This window comes from Anolis carolinensis, chromosome 2 (assembly GCF_035594765.1).
Source record: "Anolis carolinensis isolate JA03-04 chromosome 2, rAnoCar3.1.pri, whole genome shotgun sequence".
Classification (NCBI taxonomy): Eukaryota; Metazoa; Chordata; class Lepidosauria; order Squamata; family Dactyloidae; genus Anolis; species Anolis carolinensis.
Window position 1 is genome coordinate 193962749 of NC_085842.1, and position 21721 is coordinate 193984469.

The 21721-nt window shown below is 41.9% G+C and overlaps 1 protein-coding gene and 1 long non-coding RNA gene across 14 annotated transcripts in view; one reads left to right on the top strand and one right to left on the bottom strand.

The window, feature by feature from the left end:
- Positions 1 to 21721, bottom strand: part of nfix (nuclear factor I X) — a 303800-nt gene that overhangs the window by 62993 nt on the left and 219086 nt on the right. The window lies entirely within an intron of this gene.
- Positions 12973 to 17186, top strand: LOC134296444 (uncharacterized). The gene is made up of 2 exons (XR_010003191.1): positions 12973 to 13092; positions 13918 to 17186. It is a non-coding gene; the product is annotated as an uncharacterized LOC134296444 (long non-coding RNA).

Consider the following 21721-nt stretch of genomic DNA (forward strand, 5'->3'; position numbering starts at 1 on the left):
CACCTTGTGTGACTGTGGAGCTGAACAAACAACTCAGCATATGTATGCTTGCCCACAATGTCCTGCCTCATGTATGGAGGAGGAGTTGTTTAAAGCTACAGACAATGCGGTTGCTGTTGCCCACTTTTGGTCCAAAACTATTTAGTTGCTTGTGATTTCTTTTCTTTTTTATTTTATTTCCATTATTTGAAATGTATTTGCTGTACCAATGCTTTTGACACAAAATAAATAAACCTTTCCTCTTTTGCAATTATTTCTACTAGTAAAGAAGGATAACATGTATAAGTACACAGATCTAAAATTAGAGTCATTGGGGAAGGGGGAGGGGGAGAGGGATCTAAACTGTCCAGATACAATCCATACACAGAGACAGAGGCACATAGGAGTTTGCACAGAGTGTACAGGGTAAGTTCCTGCACAACTATGACTGGTTATATTGCTCATAAAGCCAGGATTGATGGTGTGTTTGGGATGAGTATATTTTCTCTCACAGATACTTGTAACACTGGATTTATAGCTCCCACTGGAATATGTTGGAATGCCTCGTCCTGCTTGTAGCATCTTAATTCTCAGATCATAACAAACTGCACTTTGTGAGAAGGTCAGTCAATAAATCAGAATTAAATGGCACACGGCCAGTTCCATAACCTGGACAAGGGTCCACAGTGTGTGCATGTGCATGCATGTGTACACATTCACATTAGACATAGTGAGTTCATGCCAGTTAGCACCATGCTTCTGTAATGCACAAAACTAAACTCATCAAGACAGTAATGATGATGGTAGATGTCCGTATGATGTGGGATCATGAGGTTATTCAGAAGTACTGGATTTCTGATGTGACCATGCTCCTGGACCTGAAATGCTCATTCAAAAGCCAGCTTGCAGCCTTGACCATAAGTGCCTGTTATCTAATATCAATGGAAATTTGTCTCCCCTTCTACAGCAATGTGGACTTGTGCACAGTCATCTATGCTCTGTTTACTTTTCAGGCTGATCTCAATAGTCCTGCCCTTGAAAATTATCTGGAAGTTCTGGATGGTGCTTGGCTCACCCCTACAAGTGGTCAGTTTACAATGAATCTATCTGCTGCTAGCCAAAATCAAGATGACACAGTCTGTAAACATTTTGCCTACAGAAGAACATGAACATTGCTCAAGCCCTTCTTAAGGGGACATTTCAGGTCTAAATAACTTTGTGTGAGAACTAAAATCTTGTAGTGTAAAATCTTGTAAAATCTGTACACGAACAGTTCCCAAACACTGAGACAACACGGAAGGAAAGCTTCTATCAGTGTTGTTTTTATATATGTTCTGAGCAGATGCTTTTAAAACTCAATATATTAATATTTTGTTTAAAATGTTAATCACTATTATCCCCACCAGTAATAACAAGTGATGGAGTTCAATCCAGCTAACTACTTTGGAGTAATGAAGGTGTTTCAAAGTTTCAAAAGTATTTATAAAGAGAAAATATGACTTTACTAGTGTATCAAATAATTATTTCTAGTTACTTTCAAAGATTACTCTTCATTAACATGTTAGAAATATTATGTCAGGAATTGTTAAGTTATACGTATTCTTTTAACAATTCCAAAGGGTTTGGCCACAACAAGGTAACAGAAAGTAATTTAAAAAGTAACAAACAGAACAACAAATAATGTAATACTTTCACTTTTTCCATCACTGCCCTTAGTAATGGCAGTGGGTTAATTTTTAAATACAACAGTGGGTAAGAGGAATGAACACTCTTTAAGAAGTAATTTCCCAAGATCTGATCATTCCATGCAAGACTCAAGGGATGTTGTGACTCAAAACCTCATTGTGTTTATGAGCAATGCAAATCAAGTGTTTCAGTACAGGCTGCACTGTTGGGGCATAAATATACAAAAATGGTTACAGATAGCACCATATAAAAATAAAAGAGTCCAAAATTTGACAGGTTGTTTCATGTCAACATGTGATTTTAAGCTTCAGCAGGTCCCCATCATGCGTTTCTGCCCTCTTCCAGTTGTTTCCTTGCCTGTTGTTTCCTTCTCATCTCAGACTTCTTCATCCAGATTTCCTTTTTGAATTTCCTCCACTCCTCTGAACTGTTCCTTTTTCAATCTGCCTCTTTTAGCCCTGGCCATTTAGACACCTATCATTTCTTTTTTTGTATCTTCATCCAGCCTTTCCTCTCTCAAGGACTGGAACAGCTTGGTCATTCACAGCCTGAGGTTCTCTGTCTGCCAAGCTGCCTTATAAACTGCTACCAAGATTTGAACCATAAAACACTTGTTCATTGAAAGTTTAATTCTGCTGTTTTATACATACTTTTTCTACTGGATGAATTTACGCTATATCGCCCTGTCTCAAAATGACACCCTCCAGGTGTGTTGGACTGCTGTTCCAAACTACCCGGCCACCAGTTGAGCAGGACAAAAGGAAATGAATTTCAATAAATCTAGAGGATTTTAGATTGAGGAAGTCTACACAATCCACTCAGCAAGTATGTTGTGTATATATGTGTACCTTGGCAAATTTGGGTCAGCACATCTGGCGAGCTATCTGATTTTCAAAACCATCAAGTATTTAATACTAAACAATAATGTGTCTAGTAGACACTGGCCAAGATGATCAAAGGTCTGAAAACCTGTGCTCAACGGGGTTGCACTCCCCCTGAGGACACAGGTCTACAGTCTGGGGTCCCTCCTGGACTCAGCGCTGACTCTTGAAGATCAGGTGTCGGCGGTAATCAGGAGGGCCTTCACACAGTTAAATCTTGTGTACCAGCTGTGGCCGTACTTCGAAAAATCTGATCTGGCCACATTTGTCCATGCCGTAGTTACATCTAGGATAGATTACTGCAGTGCACTCTACGTGGGGCTGCCTATGAAGATGGTTCGGAAACTGCAATTAGTGCAGACAGCAGCAGACAGGTTTCTAATGGGAGCTGACTACAGGGAGCACACCACTCCCATGTTAACTGGCTGCCTGTGAGTTTCTGGGTCCAATTCAAAGTGCAGGTTATACCCTATAAAGCCCTTTACAGTTCGGGTTCAGCTTATTTGCATGACTGCAATTCCTCTTATGAACCAACTCGGACCTTAAGATCCACTGGGGAGGCCCTACTCATAGTCCCACCACCCTCACAAGCATAGCTGGTGGGAACGAGGGGAAGGGCCTTCTCGGTGGTGGCCCCCCGGCTCTGGAATGCTCTCCCAAAAGAAATCAGACAGGTACCCTCTCTAGATAACTTCAAGAAACAACTAAAAACCTGGATGTGGAAGCTGGTCTTTGAAAATGGTTAATTATTTTATTATGAGGGTGGTCTTGTAGCCTTATTAATTGGTTTTAAACTGGCTATGCCTCCATGGTGCAATATGTTTTTAAACCCAGCAAAAAAATGTAAAATCTGTTTGTATTTATATTATGATACCATCCTTGTTTAATTTTGTTTATGAATGTTTATATTTGCTTTGTATGCATTGCGTTGATTTTGTTGTAAGCTACCCCGAGTCCTTGTAGAGAGGGACAGGATATAAATAAAGATGATGATGATGATGATTATTATTATTAAACCGAACCCTAAAGGGGACAACTTAGGGAGCAGGATAGGCTTAAGACTGGAGAAAAGAAGACTGAGAAGTCACATGATAGCTATATTTAAATGCATGAATGAATGTCATGTAGAAGATGGGGCAAGCTTGTTTTCTGCTGCTGTCGAAACTAGAATGCGAACCAACGAATGTAGATTATAACAAAACAGATTCTAGATGAACACTGGAATAATTTCTTAACTTTAATAGCTTTTAACCATGGAATGGACTACCTTGTGGAATGGTGAACTCTTTAGATTTTTGTGGCCCTTAAATAGAAGTTGAACAGACATCTCTTTGGAATAGTTTAGTTGTATATATTTGCATTGCAGGGGGTTGAACTAGCTGGCTGCTGTGATCCCTGTGATAAAGAAGCTAGAGTCCTGAGGTAATGTGTTCCCATTGAATCTCACCATCAGAAGACTATGTTCTGGATGTGCTTAAGTTAATGAATTGTCATTAACAGTTGCTCAATGTTTGGAGCCAAATGTTGGCCAGCAACAAAGGAAGCAGAACGCCGCCTCGGTCTTATGGAGATGAGGATGCTACAATTTACAGCTGGCGTCACACACCTTGACCACATCCACAACTATGACATCCGGCAATACTTTGGCATTGCTCCAATTGCGGACAAACTATGAGAATCATGCTTCAGATGGTATGGTCATACTTTCCGAGGAGAAGACGAGTCCGTTTGCAAGATTGCTCTTAATTTAGAAGTGCCTGGCAAGAGACCAAAGGGATGACCAAAGAAATTCTGGCTGGACACGTTGCACAATGATTTGAAGACTGCTGCATACATCTTGACCAGGCATACGACTGGGTGAAATGGCACCAACAAACCAGTAAAGCAGACCCCGCCATCAAGCAAGACAAATGCTGAAGGAAAAGAATAACAATATAGCCTAAAACTTTTTGTTATTGTTATTACGCACCTTTAAGTTGCTTTTGACTAACCTATCATTGCTGGATTTTTTTTTCAAAGGAAGTTCCCTTTTGACTTCTTCTAAGGCTAAGAGAGGTGACTTGCCCAGGGTCGCCAAGTTGGTTTCAGTAGTGAAGTGGGGATTCCAAACAAAGTCCTAGTCCAACACCCAATGCAGTACACCACATTTGACCTAGCCTCAAAGGTATGAATACACAAATAAACAGTAAAAATAAATGATGGAACTTTGTTAGCAGGTGGATCTCGAAATAGCACTTTTGACATGGTCACAACTATTCAGACTCAGAAATAAAATCAGATGTAACCCAAGGCTAGCCAAAGCTACAATAAGAGTTCAATTCCCCTCTAACCCATTTCTGCATTGGACACAGCAGGACAAGGCAGGCAGTTAAGTGGCCAGAGAAAGTCAAAAAAGCCCATGATAACTTGTGATGGTTGCCCCACCAGCTCAATAGACATCTTGAGCAATGATCAATCAATTTGCCCCCAAGTAATTGGGAAGGCTTCTGTTCGACATTTTGATGTTTTGCTTTTTGTCCGATATAACCGGTTGCATTTTTAATTTAATTCTAGTTAAGTCATAATTTGTTTTTATATGTTGGGGTGTCAATTTCCATTGTTGGGTGCATTGTTGTTGTGTTCGGCCATCGAGTGTTTGCCTTTTATGTTTGCAAACCATCCTGAGTCCCCGCCGAGGAGATAGGGTGGAATATAAATGAAGTTATTATTATTATTATTACGTTGTGATGTCGAACAGGGGTGTGTTATTCCATTTTCATAGGTGTGATTCTACACCTTGTTGGCGGGAAGTTTCCCACCGGTGTGGAAATGACCTATTGGACAGATGGTAAGTTCTTTAAACTCAGCAGGCTGAAAGCCAAAAGTAAGTTCACAATGTCTGTTATAGAACTCCAATATGTGGACAATACTTAGTCTGTGCTCATTCAGAGGAAGACCAACAAGCCACTTTAAATACCTTTGCAGAAGCATATGAAATGCTTGGTCTCTCATTTAACACCAAGAAAACCAAAGTGCTCCTTCCTCTGCAATGTCACCAATAAAGTTTAATAGTATAAAGCTAGAAAATGCTTACCATTTCTGCTACCTAGACAGGTACTTCTCCACAAAAGTTGACATAAACACCAAAATACGATACCATTTAAACTCTGTGAGTGCAGCTTTTTTCAAATGAAATAGAGTATGTTACAGACGCACTCCCTGCCAAGACTCTATCCTTGGAAGACAATTATACTCAGCCACAAGTGATCGTCTACAATGGTATATAACCTTGTGATGGGCTTTCTCCCATAAACTTTCTATAAGTTCCTCACTTCTGCCTGTTCAAATGCCTAGGAAGACTACAAGAAGCAAGTAAATAAGGTGCAAGTTTGGATAGTTCCCTCTTGTAAAAAGTATTTCCCTTCTCTCTTACTTAAAAGTCATGGAAGGGAGGTAAACTGGAAGCCAGCCCAGTCACTGAATGGCTGTTGAGCCCCTGCCTATCCCCTTTTGCACTCACCCCCACATAAAATGTATGAATGACAATGCAACAGATGGGCTGCGCCAGGCCAGGCCCTACAATTCACCCAGGCATGACCTGGCCTGAAACCCTCCCTGTCACTGTCTAGTAAGCTCAGCTGCCACTAGTCTTCCATGCTAAAGCCTCTGGCATGTTTCTAGGGTGTGTTGGACTGTGTCCCTCACTATCAAATGTCTTTATCAGCCTCTTGATTGCAAATCCTGTACTGCCAGATTACCCCAACCTTCTCCTGCCCCATATATGTTATGCCGGAAGTATACTTCTATAGCCTCAGGTTGTATCAGGATGCTAAAAGCCTTAGGCATGGTCTCAGTGGGTGCCCTGACACCTCTTTCTGCTTCCAACACCCCATACACAACACATGCACACAAATGCCAAATTCATCTAAATATGTGTAGAAAGAACACAGAAGTTTCTTTTGTCTCCTTTCCTCCAAAGATCCTCATACAAACCATCCCTTCTGTGTTTGGGGAGACACTACCCCACCCTTCTTCCCAATAAAAAATGGGAACACTGGGATGAGGATTTATTTATTCATGAAAATAATTATGTCCCACCCTGCTAGGTTCATGCTTGCATCTGATTCCAAACCTCAAATCTAGTCTGGCCCTACATGCAGCTTTTTTTACAGAACCATCACCTTACCATGTTATCTTCTTGTGTTTTCCCTCTAGTTCTTTTCTCAGAGCAGCAAAATTGTGGCATTATAGTTTCATCCCATTAGTAGTAATATGACATGACACAATACAAGAATGCCAATATTCAAAATGACTTTAAAAAAATTCCCATCACTGCCATTCTAGCGATGACCAGAATGTTCAATATTATTACTGTCTTGAAAATTAACATCATAGCAGTATGGCATTATACTGCTTAGTGTTTCAGCAGCAATTAAATCATTGACTGAAAAAAAAACACAGAAATGATACCATAAAATAGTGCCCAATACAAATATGATAATGGAAATGTATTGTGTTTCAAATGACCCATTCACGGCAGCTATGTTAAACCCACCGTTTTGAACTGTACATTAGAAGGATACAGTTGAAACACGATATTGATATTGTGTACAAACTATTGCAATTTTGCTTGTTGTTTATAGTACAAAAGTAATAATTGGTCATGCAAGAAGCCGCCTGTTAGAAAGAGCTCCGATCTGGTCAACCATCACACCATGATTTTGTATTTTGCATTCACTTATTCCTCCCTCTGTTAAGCCATCCATACAGTTACTCAATTACCCATACAATTTATTTTCACCTACCCATCCTTTAAGGAATTCAAAGGGCTTATATGACTCCTTTCATACCCTGAGTGTTAAACTGATTGGCCCAAGTGACCCCATGAGTTTCATGGCTGGATGGGAAAGTGTTATCTCATGTTCAGTGTTCTTTCCACCATCCTACTCTGGCTCTTTTAACATGGACCCAAATGTACTTGGTCAAACTGTGTATGCTATTAACAGGAACCACCATGCAGTCCACCAGCCCTGTTATGATGACCTACCAAGGTTTCAGGAAGCAGCAGCAGTGACTTTTTTAGTTGCAGCTTCAAAGTGATGTCTGTTTGTTAAAACGGAAACAAAGGAAAGGGAGTATGCTGGCGTGACACCCTTTTTTGGAACTGGAATCTCCTGGCTTCTTTAGGAAACCCTCATTTCAGCTGGATCCCATGCCATTTTCAGGGCTGATGCCAAAGCAGAGCTGACACCAAAGTAGAGCTGCCTCACCCTGGAATTCCTTCTCCATATTCTTCTGCAATGTCTTAAAGGGGCTGGGCTTTCAGTCCTTCCCATCCGGGCATCAAACAACCATTCTCCTAGTTATAAACTAAGAAGGGATATATGATATTTTGAAATAAGATCCCTTCTTTTCCTCCCCCTGAGGTTCTCTCCCGCGTCCCTCCCAGGTGTCCTTTGCTCTTGGTAGTTTACATGTGCTACTTGCCAAGAGCACAGGAGAGAGTTAAGGGTCAGGGCCGCCTGGTTCAAACCCAGGGACAGTTGGGTATGTGAATTGTTGTTACTCATGCCACACTATGGGAATGGACACTGCCTGATATACACCCTGGGGTCTATGAGCTAGCACAGGAAGCTGGTTTGGAAATGATTCCAGATCTATTCAGCCCTAGAGGCCAGATAGCGGGGATGAACCCTTCCCAGTCTCCTATCCGTTTACTCAAAAAACTCTGTACAAAGATCTTCCACTCCATCTAGAGGGGGACCTATGACTGCAGCCAACTGTTCCAGTGCCACAGGCTAAGGGAAAAGAAATAAAAATAAGCAGTCCGTCTATTGCTTCTTGTTTAGTTTGTTTGTTTTTTGGACCCATTAGCCCGAAGTGCATTCTGCAATTTCCCCTGCACCATGAGGCTAATCCAAGCATATCAGCATAAATCTTCCTGCATTCCATTTTAAGTCTGTGGATTTCAGAGGAACAAATATCCAAAGATTGCTCATTATTCTGTGACATTTTGATTAGCGTCTGTGTCTGTGCCTTCACGAAGCCTGACAATGTATAGCGAATGGATGGATTTCATAAGGCAAGAAGGACTCAGAGATAGTTTTGTCAGTTACTTCCTCTGAAACATAGCAGTTGGGATTCACTGGCAGTCTGCCATCCAAGTACTAATGAGAACGGTCCCTGCTTAGTTTCCAAGATCAACAGGGCCTTAAGGGTATTTAATCCTGGCTAGTCCTAATAAAGTCTCTGCAATATTGGTAGTTTAACATAATCACTGCAATTTTTTTTCATCTGTCCTGCAGACTAGGACAGGGGACAATGGCTTCAAACTACAGGAAAGGAGATTCCACCTGAACATCAGGAAGAACTTCCTCACTGTGAGAGCTGTTCGACAGTGGAACTCTCTCCCCCGGGCTGTGGTGGAGGCTCCTTCTTTGGAGGCTTATAAGCAGAGGCTGGATGGCCATATGTCGGGGGTGCTTTGAATGCGATTTCCTGCTTCTTAGCGGGGGGTTGGACTGGATGGCCCATGAGGTCTCTTCCAACTCTACTATTCTATGATTCTATGATCTTTGGGCCACTACAAGCTGTGAATGAAAGCTAGCATGGTGCGGGGGTTTGACTGTCATATAGGACACTGATTTGAATCCCCAATTGGCAATGGAAACCAATTGACTGACCTTAGGCAAGTCACACTTTTTCAGCCTCAGAGGGAAGCAAAGACAACCCCCGCTTTGAACAACTTCTGCCAAGAAAACCTCGTGATGGGGTTGTCTCGGGGCTGCCGTAAGTCAGAAATGATTTGAAGACACGCAACAATTACAACTACAACACTGGATCCTCCTAAACCAATCTCTCCCCCTGTCCCTTCACTCCAAAGACTCATCCAAGCTCCTGCTCCAGCTGCACCCCACCCCTCTTTCTAGGAAATCCATTGAGTGTCAGAAGCAATGTTCTTGCATAGATTCTAGCTGGTCATGTTCCACTTTTATAAATAGTAACAAAATCTGGGTTTCTAATTATTTTTGAAGCTTCAAAAGATACAATGGCTAGCTAGAAGCTCTTAGTTAGAAGAGAAGATACATTAGTTAGAACCTAGGAAGATACATATTTATATGTCTCAGGGGGGATACACATTTATTCTCCATTACTATAAATTTAGAGTGTAAATTAGAAGTAGGGTACTAAACATATTTATCAATCAGAACAGACAAAATATGAAATTTGTTATTCTTGTTATTATTTGTCACCTGCCTCTCCCTGTGGCTCAAGATCACCAGGATGGTATAATAGTTTGAGTGTTGGGCTAGAATCCTGACTTTAAATCCCTGCCTAGTTGGTGGCCTTACACAAGTCACCTTCTCTCAGAAGATGGAAAAAGCAAATCTTTCCACCTTATGGTAGAGGTACCATAAGTTTATGACAATACCAAAACAGTAGTTGCAAGCTTTTTTTAAAAAAAAAGTGCTAACTTGAGAGAGCTCTTTAAGAAACCTCATAATACCAATAACCTTCACACACAAGTGGGATTACATGGGAGATCCTAAAATAATAAACCAAATAAAATGAATAATGAGCATAAACCCAGCTATCAATGCTCCACCATAGCAGACTAAAAGGAAACAACAGAGTAATAGGTGCAATCCTGTAATATTCAATTAGTGTATAGTAACATTCATCATGGGGGGGGGATTCTTGCTATGTTGCCCTCTCTTCCGTAAATCTATTTTCTTCCATTTGAGACTTGTCTTGCTATGAACATTTACCTACTGTTGTATTTTAGTATGAAGGCATTTTAATTCATTTCCCCCACTGTGTTCTATATAAAGATATAACATCTGTTGCAGACCAACCAACCAACAGTCCTGTGTACTTCAAAAAACTAACTTGTTTATTATAGCAGGAGTTTTTGTGGAAATTTGCCACTTCATCCTATGTATGGAGTGTTATGCAGAATTTTGGAACATGTACACATTCATACTCACTCCCACATTGCGCACATGGTTGGAGGGACAACTGTAGACTGTGAGGTGAGAGAGGAATTAAAGGGAGGCAGGACTGTTAGCAACAATCACCTTAAGGTTGCTGTCCATTCGTAAAATTCAGTGTGGCAAGAATGTGTTTAAAAAATTAAGACCTCTGGTGAAATGGTATTGGCATCTAATTTGCCACTTACAGTCTTGAAAGTACTTGGGTTTGCAGTGAGTTTTGCTCCAATTGCCCAGGAACAGAGACAAGGCTGTTAAAGATCTGAGAAAATGTATTTTGCCCCTTGGAAAAGTAGCAGAGGACAGCAAATGGAAAATCACTGATGATATCTGGGAAGAGATGGTAGGACTCATCTAGATTCAAAATACAGAGGATCGGGTAGCATGTCTTTTGCAGATATTGGAACATGTGAAAATACTCTCATTTTCACAAGCACTCCAGAAGCCTGTACTACCCTTACATACCACATGTTCTTCTATAGTCATCCTCAAAACGGTGACAGTAATTGATGAGATGCCACCATTTTGAGAAGAACTGCAGAGGGAAACAGAAGTATTGGGTAACATTGGGAGGAGTGTGATCTATTGGGGCTCAGGGTGAAATTTGTATAGGACATGAAGACATTGGGGGCAAAACTAGGCAACCACTCATGTTTCATTTGGTAACTACGCTTCCTGTTACCATCAATGTTTTGTTTCTTGTGTTCTGATTCCATAGAATCAGTAAAGCCCTTCTACAGAGAAAAATCACTGGATTCTGTGCCCAGCTTTCAGACATGCACTTTCTTTCATTGGGTTCCGGATGAAAGAGATCCTTTACAAAATGAAAATTCTTCTCTTCCTTTGCTGCTAAATTTGCTCCCCCTATATTTTTCAAAAGACAGAAGGAAAAGAAAAGACAGCAACACTTTGGCCCTGGGCCTGCTCTTCTACAGTCCATAGCCAAGGGAAGCTGCTGGCACTTTGTGTCTGCCTAACCCTTCTGGTTGGGGCACTGACAATCAGAGGCCTCTGATTGGCAAGGGGACAGGGAAGGAGGCGGAGGGATATGCGCTCTCTCCAGACAATGCTGGCACCAATTCCTGCCATCAGCCCCTCCAGAGCTCCTGGTCACTGGTGCAGAGCTGGGTGAAGCTTCCCTGGAGCATGGCAGCCACTGTTAGGGAAGGGATGGCAACTGTAAGGGGTGGTGAAGAGCTCAGGAGGGCAAGAACCAGAAACTCCAAAGGAGTAGATAAAGAAAAGGAATAAGGCCGAAGTATATTTTGGAACTAAGGAAACCGAACAGGGAGATTGGAACGAAGGCTTTTCTCTAGACTGTGAAGAGAACAGGCAATTCATATGGAGACAAGGATAGGGAGGAGGAAAGGATAAAATAATAGTAGCAGAAATGGAGAATTGAGATTGAAGGAATGTAGACACTCAGAATGCATACAACTTATAAGAGGCAAAGATATTCTGAAGGCTAGGATTACAAAAGCAGAATCAACCCAGCCTTGAAAGAAAAGAAGGAGGGAGGAATATCATAACCGGTGGGGAATTAAGATTGATGGAAAGCAGGAAGTGCCAAGGGGCCACCGTTGTAAACAGCTATTGTGTTAGGCGAAGGGCCAAGCAATGGTGCAGTACACACACCTGCCACAAGATGGCACTACTCCATGGCAGAAAAATGGTCCAAGGAAATTGCCAACCCGCCTCTGTCCCGGCAAAGAATCAGAACTGCACCATTACTTTAATCACAGTCTGAATCAAAGCCTTGGTTACTGTGCTGGCCCCACTAAGGATGTGGGCAGAGGGGGGCCCTAAGGTGAAAAAGATTTTATTTGGTGTGCTGTCATTCAAAATTCTGCTGCAGAAATTATTTCCTTGGTAGCTGACCAAGTCAATTAATATATTGTATAGATTATGGTTCGGTTCAGATTTTTTTGAACTGAACAAATTTTGCTCTGATGCAACTGTCTAAACTTGAGATGAAATTCTGTCACAGCCTAAAGTTCAAGTTAGAGGGAATAAACATGTTCAAGAGAAGCACTGGTAATGCAGCTGCATGGGTTGGAGGTCTCCACACCAGAAGAGAATTGCAGGACCTCTGGTTCTTGGACTGTTTTTTTAAACAACAAGAATACGAAGAACTAAAGATATAAGAATAACAGTAGAAATAATCATGATCAACAGAATAAGATGTAATGATGAAAAGACGGGACGTAACAGAAAACAGATTCCCCGAACATGCTCTTTGGGAATCTAAACACGCCATAAGGAAAAGGAAGAGAAAAACAAAATGTAGACTGAGTAGGATCAGTTGCAGGGGTGGTATAAAAGATGCCTTCAAGCTATAGCCAAGCCCTCTATGCTGCCTAGCTGCAGCTGGACAGTTAATCCCACAGGAAGAAAAAGGTGTTTGTCTCTTTAAGAGGAAACTTGGCACTGCCCGGGTGCCTGTTGGCAGCCAGGTTTTTATGAGCAGCCTGTGCTTGCTGCAGCCATTTGATGAAGGCAAAGGAGACAGAAACAGGAGTGAGATGGGAACACACCGCCAACCCTGCGCTCCCCTAAAATGGCGGTATAGCAACAGGGTAGGTAGCAAGGCCCCGGCCATTGAAAGATCATTTTCTTTTACTGGATAGCAGAAAAAAGATATGCCTTCTCAATATATGTATAGACAGGAACATCAAGTGATGCAAAAGGTAAAATGGGTTTAACCAATGAGTATATAAAAGGAGAGAAGTGATTGTTCAAATGTACAGGACGGGAGTTAAATCTCTCTTCAAATGAGTGAGGGCCAGTCAGTGCAGGAATATCTCAGCCTCACTTTTTGCCTTTGGGTAGTGAAAGTTCTTGAAAGGGCACTTGGCCTTCCTTGGAGACAGCCAGTTGCTGGCTCCCATCCTTGCAGCAGCAGCAACAGCATCAGGCAGGACAACACTGGTCCTGAAGTGGCTGGTAGTCCTCAGCACACTCAGATATGTTTTCACACAGAATTCGAAACCTGGAATTTCCTGTGTTTATAAACCAAAGAGCTGCACATCTGATGCTAAACAACACTATGTTTCTGTCTGCCTTGAAATGATTTTCCAGCCCCCTTCTCATCCTACTCCTCTATGAAAGAATCCTGGGAGATTGCAGAGAACTCGGTGAATGGTGTGTTCTTAGGAACACAATAATTTAAAAAGAATACTGTATAGAGATGTTTGGTCTCCCCTTTGCCTTGTATGCATAGAGAGGACTGTATGGCAACCCTATGAATGTTAGGACTCCAAGCCACCCCATCCTCAGCTGCCCAGCTCAGGTCTTGCAGACTCAGGGACAAGGCTTCCTTGATTGAGTTCATCCATCTGTAATGCGGTCTTCTTTTTTTTCCTACCATCTTCTACTTTACCAAATATTATTGTTTTTTCTAGTGAGCCTTGTCTTCTCATAACATGGCCAATGTAAGACAGTCTCGTTTAAGTCATCCTGTCTTCAAGGGAGAGTTCAGACTATTTGCTCTATGACCAATTTATTTGATTTTTGGCAGTTTCACAGCATCCACAGAACTCTCTTCCAGTATGACATTTCATACATGGTGAGTATCTTCTTATCAGCTATCTTCACTGTCCAGCTTTCACAACTATACACAAAAAGCAGGTACATACAGATGTATCATGCAGGGTGAATTCTCCCTATTGCTATTGCTTACCATGATTCCATAGTATTGAACTATAGCAGTTAAAGTGGTGTCAAATTGCAATACTTTAACAATATAGATCCACTCCCAATCCCATCTTTGGAAGAAAAAGACGATCTAGCAGGACTCTAGAAGTACTCACTATAGAAGGTGAGTTGCTGAAACCATAGCTAGGAAGACAAGGGGATGACAGCAGAAAGCTCCTTGAGCCTCCTTTGAACTCTCAAACTGGACATTCAGAAAAAGCTCAGCATTTACACTTTGAATGTTGGGATGCTTGTGTCTCAGCATCCAGAGCATTTGTATTGAGACACACATTTGCTAGATAGAAAGGCTGCTACTTTCCGGTGTTTAGAAAAGAAAGGGAAGAGAATCTATAGAATATGTGTATATTGGGAGTACACTGAAATCCAGCTCTGCTGGAAGCCTAGATTTGGATATCTCAAGAATGACAAACAGACTATATAACCAGCAAACAAACAGGAAGGAGGAGAGGTCGAGCAACAAGAAATTATGTGTATATATTAAATTGTAGTTTTGTAACATACCTAGAGGAAAATATATACTCTTAAAACACAACTATTTCCAAGTTTTCCTTCCAGTGAACCACATATTAATCTTGCTATGTTTGAGAATAAACATTCCTGGAGTCTAGTATGTAGTGAAAACTGTAACACTATAAATATACTGTAGCAGCATCTCCAAACCACAAAAAGCCTAACAAATTTTATTTCTTCAAAATAAAACAGTTCCTACAATTATACCTTTTGCTGATCCTTTGTTTTCAAACACATGTCACTGTCTCCGGTTATAATGTTGGTGACTTCCTGTATGCCCTTTCTGATCCACTGAGTCAGGTTTACTTACATGTTGTGCTAAATGGATTTTGCAGGAACCGAGCAACTGGCAGTCTTCAGCCAGGCTTGGATTCTATTATGGGGCTTTATCATGGAATGTACAATCGTGGCTATAAGGATATAACAGCATTTATTGTCCTGGATATAAGGAATCTAAGACCCCATCCACACTGCCATATAATTGAAACTTCATTACATTCACAATGTAGACTCAAATAATGCAGTTTAATGCAGTATCAAACTGCATTGTATGGCCATGTAAATGAGGCCAAATACTGATAGGTTTAAGTATGAAGTGGAGAGTACTAGGCTCTCTGTTGCCTGCTACACTGGTCTCAGGATTCCCAAAAGCAAGTAGCTCATTTGCATTCACACTCTGAACTATTTAGTCTGTGCTTAGCTTTACTGAACTCTTCTTTATATTTACAAAGTTTGTACTTTTACCAGGGACTCTTATTCTTGAGGTAGTGAAGGCATAATGTCTAGAGCAGAAGGCCTGGAGGCCAAATCCAGCCCTCCATGACATTTTATGTGGCCCTCTAAATGCTGAACTACAACTTCTGTATTCCTCATTATTAGATATCATGATTAGAACTGATGGGAGTCGTGATACAGTAACATTGGGAAGGCTGCAGTTTGTTCTGTTCAGTTAGGGGAGTGGGGTTTGAATTTAGATACAAGGCTTGTGGATATGATGTCTGGCACTTAAATGTCCTTTAGCCTTTCCCCAACCTCAAAGCCACAAGTGCAATTGGGTTGCAAGACTTATCCCCAGTCTGCATGGTGGATAATCAAAAGTGATGGGAGTTGTTGTTCAATAACATCTGGGGACCCAAACGAGGTAAAAACCAAAGAACGCCAACCACGATGTTAACTTTTTTTAGCTGGCCCAGAGTCTCTGCCCATGGATTCAACGGTCCCTGGAAAGCAACCATAAAGCTGATGTATGCCTTGATGAAAATGAGATTGACGCCCCTGGTCTAGAGGCTAAAAAAAGTTTAAGATATATGAAAACTGAAATAAGAAAAACTTGGAATGAAAAACAGAAATTCGAAATGAAATATTTTTGACTTCCAGTTTTTAACAGAAATGTACATTTTGAGGTCCAAAGAGGCAAGTTTTTTTGATAGACGCATGTCTGTCCCAAGTACTGTATATGCTCGAGTATAAGCCAAGTTTTTCAGCCCTTTTAGGACTGAAAACGCCTCCCTCGGCTTATACTTGAGTGAGGGTGCTGGCCAGCTTATATTCGGGTCGCTTATACTCAAGTATATACCGTAATCAGAATTGGACAGTCTTATCTTATTAAAGTCTTATTATTATCTTAAATTACAGTTTTATGTATTCAAAACCATTTAACCTACTGATACATCCATTAATGTAATTTTATTGGTATCTATTATTATTTTTGAAATTTACCAGAAGCTGCTGCATTTCCCACCCTCATCTTATGCTTGAGTCAATAGGTTTTCCCAGTTTTTTTTGTAGTAAAATTAGGTGCCTTGGTTTATATTTGAGTCGGCTTATACTCGAGTATATACAGTAGTTTGTTTACAAAATCCAGAAGGCAGTCCTGCTTTTAAATTTTTCCTATGCATGAATTTTAAAAAATCGCATAACAGGCTTTTTCTGTTTTATTCTTTCCTTTTTAGGACAGAAAGATCACACCCACACAGAGCTTGTAAAAAGGACCTTTCTTACAACAGCTCCCACAATCCCTAAAACAATGTGGTACTTATTCAGGACCTGTGCTGGCTGGAGAATTCTGGGACTTACAGTCCAAAAAGTAATGTTTCCAAGGGCAGACCAAGCAACATGTCTTCAGTTCTGTCCCAGAGCTAACAGACCACTCAGCTATCACAGACATAGACATCTGCAACTGGACATGCAACTTTTCACAATTGGACATGTTACAGGAAGGCCTCCGTCCTCACATATTGTGCATAGTGCAGAGAGCTGATGCATTGTACGGACAAAGCTGTAGAGCCTCTACTACCCGAACTGGGCCCCTCAAAGCACTGAGGCTGCCAATTGCACTGGGCTTTGGACAGCATCTCCTCCTTTGTTTCTCCGCTTTTAATAAGTTATTTTAAAATGTGGTTTCTCTCAGAAAATGAATCAATCAATAAACAGAAATATGAGCTTAGGGCTTAGACTGGAGGCAGGGCGGGGGCAGGTGAGAGTTGGGGAGGAAGAAGAGGACCACATCAAGCACGAGTGCGAGGGAAAGGTTTTGAACAATCCAGGAAATTTGGTTCTCTAATGCCTACTGTGTACTCTCTGATGACCTGAAAGTGTTGTCAATGCCTGGAAAGAGAGAAAAAGGGAGAGAGAAAAGGAATGAACACTGGGAGAGAGGTTAAAAGTCTGATGGAAAGAGAAAGGGAATGAAGGAAACCACAAAGAGAAAAAATTAACATAAAGAAAAGAGATTAGTGTCCCTTTAAATACACGCACGCATACGCACACACAGAGCTGAGCTTTCCTAAAATACTCACAAGCGCTGAGCTCCGCTTGGGCCTGTTCCAGTCCCCTGCATCTGTTTGGCAGGAGCCCAGAGGGGCTAAGGTTACTCTGAGCACAGGAGGGGCCTATTCCTGCAGAGAGCTCTGAAAACCAGCTCTTGGAGGGGAGGGAAACGGGAGAGGGAGCACTACTCCCCCAACACACACACACACACACACACACACACACACACATACTGAACACTGCTGGGGTATACAATTTACTTTGTGCTGAGAGAAGGGGAGAGGCAAGAACCAGGAATAAGAGGTGGCTTTGTCATCCCTTCCCCCTAATAGCACTTTGTGCTTCCCTCTCCTCCCGCTTCCCAACTCTCTCTTCTGAAAATGCTAGCCAAATTTCCTCTTCTTCTGCTTCTTCTTCCACTACCTGAACTTATTACCAACTGGGAAATGTGCTTTGAGAGAGTGTATGTACTTCTCCAACACCGCTTTAGACATTACATTTTGAAAGACACCCAAGAAGTAACTCAGGCACCTTGGTAATACCAGGATGGTGAGGCGCAAATGCATGTGGTGCCAACCATGGAGCATATCCACGTAACCTTTCATGTGGAATGTGCCATTCCTACACGCAACTTATGTTCTTGACATCTCAGTGGTGTAACTCCTTGACCACTTCCAGGCTTCTTGTTGCTTAAACTGAAGTATTTACATGGTTTTCTTGACAAGAGGTGTTTAGAGGGAATTTGTACCCATCACCAGCTCCCAAAGCAGTTACTTTATTCTCAGCTCAAGAACAGAAAATGGAATGTCCGTGGACAACAAAAGTGTTTTAAAGATGATCTTAACACCAACCTTAAAAAATGTGATATAAAAACAGAGAATTGGGAAGCCAGGCATTTGAGTATTATAACTGGAGATCAGCTGTTACCAACAGGGCTATGGATTTTGAAGGGGTACAGATAAAGGCAGGGCCATAGTCAGAAAAAAATTCAGGGGGGGGGGTTTGAATTTTTTTTTTTTTTTAGCGAATCATGAAGAGTAGTTCCATAATGCAAAAATATTTTAGAAATCAGGCTCCATCGATAAACTTCAGTGTACATTCAACATTCAAGACAGATAAACTTCAGTGGACACTCATGGGGATTTGGTGAATCAGTTAAAATTCTTGAGTAAACCAGATTTTTTTAAAAAACCTGAAAATTTTCAGGGGAGTTTGAACCCCTAGCGCCCCTCCCCCCCCGCCCCACTACAGTCCTGGATAGAGGGGAAAAGGACGATGGGGAGAAGGAATTTGCCATTGCCTTCTTCTCAGGCTGAGAGAGTGTGATTTACCCAAGTTCACCAAGTGGTTTTCCATGGCTGAATGAGGTTTTGATCCCTGGTCTCCAGAGTCATAGTCCAATGCTCAAATTACTACTTTACACTGCCCTCAATGAATTTTCAAAATATGGTTGCAGGCAGTTCCTCATTCATAGCACTGCCACTAACCTGAAGCCAACTTGACAGCAAATGACAACTACAGCCACAAAATGATGTAACCTTCAGATAATCCTGTGTATTTCAAGAAGGCTGTCCCCTTGCTGTGGCTGCTGTCATTTGCTGCTGATGGCTTTTACAAGGAGAAATTAGCGTGTTTCAAAAGCCCATCTTCTTTTCTGTTTGTATCTCTGGGCAAACTCCTCCTTTTTTATCTGTTTTTACCCCAGAACGGGTCCAGCAATAGCTATTTTAGAAAACTCTACACACACATCATGCAACAGTCTAGTTCTACCACTATCCCAGCCTACTGCTGGCAGAGGAAGTGGAGCCGTGAGCGGGAGGAGGGAAGGAGTGAGCAGAGGAGGCTCAGTGTGCCGGCTCAGGAGGCCTGGGCTGGCTGAAAGGCCCTTTTGTCTGCCTTGGGGAGGTTATCTGAGGTAACCTCAAAATCACGTCTGACCTTCTGTTCCACATTAGAGTCATTATAAAGAGTTAACCCAGCTAGAGGGAGAGAGCATGCAGCCCAGCCCAGCCAGCTGCCCTGTGCCACCCTCACAGCTTTTTCCCATTTACTTTCCCGGCAATGACCTACTTTCTGCCTTAGTAACAGAGCAGGAAGCCACAAACAGTGTCCCGGCTGCTCTTGACACAGCGGAGACCATAATCAGCAACACACGCCACACTTGAGCCAGCAAGCAATGGCTTAGGATTCCTGTGAGCTCATGGCACATACAGGGCCCTAGAAGCGCAAAGAAGGCATAGTAGCAGTTGCCCAAGTACATTTAGCTCCACAGGCCAAGATATTTCCAGCCACTTTACAGTTAGGAAAAGCCCAAACGTAGAAGGGAGAACTTCTTGCAAGGAGTAAGTGATCATGTTTATGAGGAATGCACTCACAGGAATGCTTTGTCAAGTCATTGAACACCCATATCTTCTCTTACACACCTGCCTCCACTCCATTAGAGTTTTTCCAAATCTGGGAAGAGAATTCTGCTCACCTCCCCTACTATCCAATGCTAATTTGCAAGGCTCAGTCCTTCAAACTCTCAGAATTTGTAACTGAACCCATAACGTCCAGACTTTCAAAGCTTATCCGTTTAATCAGGATTTTTTTTTACACGCAAGCTCCAAAGAAAATCCCATGTTCTGGTATCTTTAAGTGGAAAACTGGGTTTATTAGATAGAAGATATGCCAAAATCTTCTCTAGTCAGTCTTTTTCTCTTCTTCCTCTTGGACCAAGAACCAAAATTCCACAAATAAATGAATCAGGACACTAGATGAAAATACATTTAAGAGTATGACCTCCATATCTCTAGGACGGGTACCTGTGGTTTTATTTATCCACATATGACAAAATATGTCCTCTAGCATGACTCTATGGCATGCTTCTCCCAGAAATACTGGTAGAGTCTATCAGTGACAGCACTATTCTGAGCATTTCTTGAGTCTATGTCTTTTTACGTTTGATCTAGGTCAGGCATGGGCAAACTTCCACCCTTCAAGTGTTTTAGACGTCAACCCCCACAATTCCTAACAGCTGGTAGAGCTGGCTGAGATTTCTGGGAGTTGAATTCCAAAACACCTGGAGGGCCGAAGTTTGCCCATGCCCGATTTAGGTCATCTCATGGCACACTAGAGTTTTGAGCCTGACTCTAATTTTGCAAGCCAAATGCAAGTTAGAATTGAATAAGGGCACATGCCTGGAGTCAGTATGAAGGCTCTCATTAGCATGAAATCCACTACTGCCTTGGCTGAATGGATCAGGATGAGCTGCTGCCCAGCAAATAGTGATCAAGAGTCCTTTTGAGGAGAGCAATAGCCTGGGATTCCTGTGAGCTCATGGCACATGCAGGGCTCGAGCAGTGTGAAAAGGGTGTAGCTACAATTGCACAAGTACATTTGGCTCCACAGAATCAAAACTAGGATTAAATGGAGACACATACCACACATAAAAAGAACCCACAAACCCCAGGTTACACAAGCAAAGAGAGGGGGGGAGGAAGGGAGGGAGGAAGGGAGGAAGGGGGAGCGAGAGCGAGAGCGAGAGCGAGAGCGAGAGCGAGAGCGAGAGAGAGAGAGAGAGAGAGAGAGAGAGAGAGAGAGAGAGAGAGAGAGAATGAATGAATTTGGGGTAAAATGTTTAACCCATGAGAGCAAGATGAAGTGAGGGTTTCACATGGGAGTCAACACTGTGTGTAGATTTGCCCAGTCTTTTGGTGCTTTTAAATTATCAAATGCAACTTTCAGGTGACAGGAACATCACTTGGGGGCTCTGCCAATCCAACTCGTGCAGCCAGTTGAGAGACAGAAGGTATCAAAAACAGCCTCAATGTGTACCCACGATTGGGTTGGGGAAGGAATGGATCTGCTTCATTCCTGCTCTTCAAACTGTGTATTTTAGCAACTCTTCCTCTGCAAAATGGAATTCCAAATACAGGTTTGCTCGTATCTTGAATTCCTTCAAAAAGAAGTATGCCTGAAACTTATTTGTGATCGGAAAATAGTGGTTTTTAAAGTACTTCTCTGCTCGCAACTGTATCCTTTTTGCTAGCTTTTTACATTAAATAGAATTCTATAGTGTATATTTGTTCTGGTGTAAGGAAAGTAAGGAAAGAATGCATACCTGCACACGTGTACACAATCATTTCTGATGTATTAGGAATGCTGCTTCTTGGAAAGAGCAAAACAAGACAGATGCCATTTTCAATGGCACATCCTGATTCCTTTTCCAGA